The sequence below is a fragment of the Drosophila rhopaloa genome, unplaced genomic scaffold (assembly GCF_018152115.1).
Source record: "Drosophila rhopaloa isolate 14029-0021.01 unplaced genomic scaffold, ASM1815211v1 contig_70, whole genome shotgun sequence".
Lineage (NCBI taxonomy): Eukaryota > Metazoa > Arthropoda > Insecta > Diptera > Drosophilidae > Drosophila > Drosophila rhopaloa.
In genome coordinates, this window is record NW_025335168.1 from 3,365 (window position 1) to 9,463 (window position 6,099).

Sequence of the window (6,099 nt, forward strand, 5' to 3'; positions counted from 1 at the left end):
AATTTGTGATTGGTTTGTGAGAGGTTGCTGCTATTAGTTAAATGAAGATCGTAACTATATTTAAGAACTCCTAACTGAAAATTCAGTGAGAAGACAAATTTACTACCCAGTATAAAATGACAATTATTAACAAAAGATTTACTTTTTGGATTGTTTCGGATTTAATTTTATATTTTGGCTATATTTACCTAAATAAATGGGTAAATAAAAAACCTAATGGCTTCTGATTAGTGCCAAGCCATTATTTCCCTGCATTTTAATAAAACAGTTCAATTCAAAGAGGTATGAAATTTCATATTTGGATTTTTTCATAAAATGTTTTTTTTTTTGAATATTAGGACTTTTGGCAAAAATACTCATTTTATTTGGAGTTTTTTTTTATTGTAGTTTAGCCAGAAAGGGATACAGTTTACGAACTGATCAATTTTCGATCAGTATTATTCCTGTCTTCCAATTATCACTAAAAGCTGATCTGTACATTTCGGAGATTGTGTCAACTATTTAACATATTTCAAAAATGTCAGCAATGCTATTCACCCTGAGCCAGTTCAATTTGCTTAGATGCAAGGGAGCAGCCTTTGAGTCTCTCAAAATAAAGTTGGCCCTATCATTGTGTCAACTAACTTGCTCCGTTCACACACAGCTGTGACCTGGCCCCGATACAAATAGTGTAGCTACAGTAAACACACGCTGGGGCGGCCAAGCGGCTAACGCGTAAAATCAACAAAAAATTAACGGGGGGCAAACAAGGCGAGCACGGAGCCAAGGTTGAGAAATTTGTGCCCAGCTCGATGCAGCAAACAAATTTGCACTTGTTAGCTCGACTTTGGGTCTTATTTTGCTGTGTGCGCTGCCAGCGGAGAAAATAGCGCAGAATATGCCAAAGCGACTGTCAACGGCAAGTGTTAAAAATGCCAGATAAATAATGCTGGAGCAGCCAGACAAGAGCCACAATGGCAAACAGACTCACTAATGAGCTGACTGCACTGCCATCTCAACTCTGCTGGCTGAATTTCTGACATTCTGACAGATTCGGCTGAGGCATGTGCGTCACTCACCAAATGCTAGTACACAAAAAGGTACAATTTGCATACTAAGCTCAGCGCGTCACACGGTGCGTATGAGCAATGGGGAATAAAAATCATTTAGCGACACATTTGGCATATCAAAACGGCCTTAATGGCGTGTGGCATTCCCAATCAGCAGTTGGCGTCTGTGCTTATACACTACCAAAATAAAAAACCAAAAACCGACTTGAGAAACAGCTAACTGTCGCCGGGAAGCTCAACTATCTGACTGGCATGCAAAATTAATTACGGGCAGAAATTTATTTACGACGACGAGGAGGTTTCTTCCACGCGCTGCGGCGGCCATAAAAGTTTTACGCTTTAGCCGAATTTAGGAGCCAGAAAAGGGAGACCAGCAACCAGGAACCAGCAACCAGCAAACCAGGAACAAGACTGCAGCTTAGATACATTCTCCTTTCGCCGTCGCCATAAAATCCAGGCGCTGATGACATTTCGCCAGCTGCATTGCAGTGGATGTGGACGTGGATGCGGATGTGGATGTGGATGTGTCACCACTGCGGAGGTTCCTCCAGCTACTGCAGCTAGTGGGGATTTTACGAGCTTTTGCAACACTGGCAAACGGGGGATTCCCCACCGAAAAGGGTGTGCCGAAAATCACACCACTTAAGTGCGCGTAATGAAATTTTAAGCAGCATTCGGTTCTGTTTATGATTTCAGCTGTAAAATGGATGCATTCGCCGGAGCCTCTAATTCAATTTGGTTTGGCAAGTGGATGGCTTCCAGTGCGGTTAAGGGCTGAAACATTGCTGCGACAATTTTCGACCACACTCACAACCCAACGAAATATACAATTTATTGCTGTATAAAAAAATTATAGCTTTATAATGCAGCTAAAATAAAAAATTTTCAGATACTCTTTTTTATGATAACTAAATAAGAAATTATAAGGTACTTTCATTCAAATATATGTTAATTTTACTTAAAATAATAAAGTTTCAATAACAATTTCTTATTACTTAAATTTATAACGAGTCTTAAAGGCGTAGATAATTCAGTATTGGAAATCACAGATTTTTCTTTATTTTTAAAGTAATTTAATAACGGCAAAATATTTACTTATATTATTTTTCTTTAGACTTAACTCATGCCGCATAGCTTCAGAAAAATGCTATTATACACAATTATTAATGTTTAACAGTACCACGAAGCCCAATTTACCCCTTGAATGAAACACAATGGAAACATTTAACAAATATAGTTGATACTTCTCCTGAATATTAGTTGTCCCACTGCGGATTAGATACACCTAAGCAAACAGATAGCCAGGGCAATCGGAACCCCTTTCGATTCCGTAGATTAGCCGCATGTTAGTTCCTATCAAACTGGGTCGCTGTCAGATTATTCCAGTCATAAGGCGCACTACACAGTATATGTGTATGGGGAAATGCCGCTGACTTAGGTCAGGGTTTGGTTTATATAGCGATAAGCCATGATTCCAATGTACTATTCTAAAACAAAGACCAGTGCGGCTAACTTGCTGTTTGTTTAAGCCAAATGCAAACAACTAGCAGACGCTCATTAGCAGCAGCACACGCCGGAGATAAGGACCACACCGAGTCCGGAGATAACTGCTCCATGGACCCCAATCCGAGTAGCGGATAGATAAAATGCCGCAGGCCAAGTTCAAAGAGGCGGCGAATCGTATGTCGTCACATCATCAAACAAAATGAGCAGCAAATTAGAGGGAGCGACTACGACTACCGCCAGGAAAATCTCAGGGGAAGGGGTACTTTTCCATTTCCATTTTCCACTTGCGTCATCGAAATTTGTAGCAGCTTATCAAGCTAGCTGGCTGGCTGATAAAAAGATGAGCCCCGGAAAATTGTCGGCACTCCGGAGTCGGGGTTTCTGTGTGTGACTCACTTTTGCCGCAGACTCGAACGTGACCTGGCACTTTAGTGACACTCTCATAATCGGAGTGGAGTGTTTTCCTTCACAGATAAAAAAATATCCTGAATAAATCAAGAATATTTTGATTGAATATAGAACGCGTTTTCTTGAAATTTTTTATCACATTTCGGGATTAAAAGGTTAAATTAATCCCGATTCGGGATTAAAATGCCACAGTAATCTGAAACGTTCTTGATTTAAGCTTAAAAATTCTTAAAAAGTCAATTTTTGCTGAGAGCGAGAGCAATCTCTCTCTCGTTTGATCTCTCTCGTAGTCTTCGGTATTCTTGGGAACTCCAAGTATTTGGAGAGGCATGCGAAAGAAAGAGATAGCAAGTTCAATAGTGCGCAGTTATCTTAAATTTTCGGTAAAATGTACCATGCCATGCTCGGTGCGTACATTTTAGCAATTGAGTCGAGAACGTCGAGAGAGCAACAGTGAAAAGTTTCAACAGTGAACGTGAAAGTGAAAATGTGTAAAACTCCGGATAGGTTGCTAAACCTGCTGAAAGAGTTTCAACTTGAAAAAGTGCACGACTATCTAATCGGTAAGTAGTACTTACTATGTATATAATATATATATATATATGTATATGTATATGTATATACTATATATTAATCTAAGTTGTGTGCCGGCAGACAGAGAGCAAATGCATAAAATAAATTAATAAATTAACATAAATACATACATACGAAGAACGAAGCTGCAGACGAAAAAAAGTACAGTACTGTATTTCTACATATACGCAAGTGCGTTACCATATGCCACATACATATAAATGTGAGTATGTATACATACAGACATACATACATACATACAGTCAACACAATATTTATTCGGACAACCGTGATTTTCAATTTGTTTCATTAATAACTCAACAAAAACGTAACGAAAACAAACAATTTATATTTCATTGTGAAGGTTAACATTCTTAGAATATATTTTAACAAAAAAATAAGGAACTTTCAACAGTAAAATTAGATATTTTCTTAAATGAACTTGAAAAGTCACAATTTTACGCACAGAAATTATTCGTACACTTCATATAATATAAAAAAAAAAACATATTTCTTGATGTTTTAATATTTTTAATATTTGGTGGGTCCTCCACTAACATCAATGACAGCTTGTAAGCGTTGACCCATGCTTTTTACCAAGTTGCTTGTCTCATTAGCGCTAATTTGACCCCATTCAGCCATCAATGCAGTTTTTAAGGACTCCCTGGACGAAATGACGTGCTTCCGAATCCTTTTCTCAAGAATATCTCACACATGTTCTATGGGATTTAAATCAGGTGACTGGAAAGGTGTTTTCAGCTACTTGCAGTGATATAAAAGCCACTCTTGCACCAAAGACGAAGAGTGTTGTCTTGTTGAAACAACAATGTCTTCGGATCTAGACCAAGTTTTATATCACTTGGAATCAAATTTTCGCTTAAAATGTTTTTGTACATATTCTTATTAATTTTGTCGTCAATAAAGACCATTTGACCGACTTCTCCTGCCGATACACACCCCCAAATCATTACATTCCCGCCACCATGCTAAACAGTTGGAATTAAGTTCTTCTCATTCATGGCTTCATTTGGTTTCCTCCACACTTTTGAGGGCCCATAGTGTCCAAATATATAAAATTTGGATTCGTCGCTAAAAACTACGTTCTCCCAAAACGAATCCGGGTGGTTATATGCCGTTTTCCGAACTCCAAACGCTTTTTTTTGTTGATGGCAGAAATTAATTGCTTTCGACGAGCAACTCTGCCATGTAAACCAGCCTTGTACAGGTAGTTTCGGATGGTTTGGGCCCAAACTTATTTTATTTTCGCTTGCTCTACATTCTTTTGAATTGTTGTTGATGTTGTTTTCGGATTTTTCAGGACTATAGACATAAATTTCAGTCCCTCACGTGAATACAGAATCTTAGACCTTCTAGCTTTCTTGTGATTTGAAGCTCATTATTCCGTTTTTAAGTATTTTTTGATTATACTATGTATTGTGGAAGGTGATTTTCCATTAATACGACCGATTTCGCAATAACTACGATTTTCCAAAAATTAATTTAAGATAGATTTTCGAAAATCTAGTGGCAAATCTTAAACTCCTTCCATTTTGACCAATCGCATCAAAAAACACATAAAAACTAACAATAAACAAAAAAAAATCATGCAGAAAATTACTCCGAAGTAATTTCAACTAAACTACTTTAAAAAGAATCACCGCTTACCGTTGAGTTCAGAAATAAACACAATAAATGAGAAATGTACGAATAATTTTTGTGCAACATTTTAGCAATTTTTTTGCTTTTCTTTCAATATTTTTAAGGCTAATTTAAAAAATTAAATTTTTGTTTGTGAAATGTCTTCTGAAAATCACTGTTTCTATGATACGTACAAAAAAACCTGCTAAAATTACGAAAATTCCTGCAAATAGGCTGTTAAACTTGATAATAGACAGTGTCCGAATAAATTTTGTGCTGACTGTATGTATGCAGAAATTACAGTTATATACAGCTTTTTGTCTTTAGCTTTGCCGTCTCAGCCTTGTGCGATAAATTTGCCTATACAGTTATTACTTTAATTTATTTAGGTTTCAATAAGTTTCTCAAATTGGTTTTTATTTTCAGATTGAAATTGACTTTCAAATGCTCTATCCTGGCAAAGGTCATTTGCTTTTGTCGAAGTGGGAAGAATTCAAAGTCAAAATTTTGACTCATTACTCAACCCACCTTCGTAACGACATTTGTTAACAAGAACTGGCAGTAGCAAAGTCGTCTACAAATAAAGGTAATTATTATTATTATTAATAAATATATTTGTTAAAACAAGTTATTTCTACATTACAGATCTCCAAGACTTCCTTGTATCGATATTATTAAAAACTGACGATTGCGGATTCCCAGGAGTCTTTCGTACTTCAAATAGAGACCCTGAACAATATACGCCCTAAGATAGACGAACTAGTGAATAAGTTCTATTTAAAAAAAAGAATCCTTTCAGCCATTTCTTAGCCTATAACTAAACTAAAAAATAAAACCATTTCAAAATAAAATGTATATACCAAAAATTAACAATTTTAAGACTTTTTGGGATAAAATCAAGAATTTGAGGATTGAACATTTTAAG

The 6,099-nt window shown here is 36.5% G+C and overlaps 1 long non-coding RNA gene across 1 annotated transcript; it reads left to right on the plus strand.

Moving 5' to 3' along the window:
- The first annotated feature begins 3,194 nt into the window (after positions 1-3,194).
- Positions 3,195-5,855, plus strand: LOC123038105. The gene is made up of 3 exons (XR_006417770.1): positions 3,195-3,526; positions 5,601-5,760; positions 5,820-5,855. It is a non-coding gene; the product is annotated as an uncharacterized LOC123038105 (long non-coding RNA).
- The last annotated feature ends 244 nt before the right edge of the window (positions 5,856-6,099 follow it).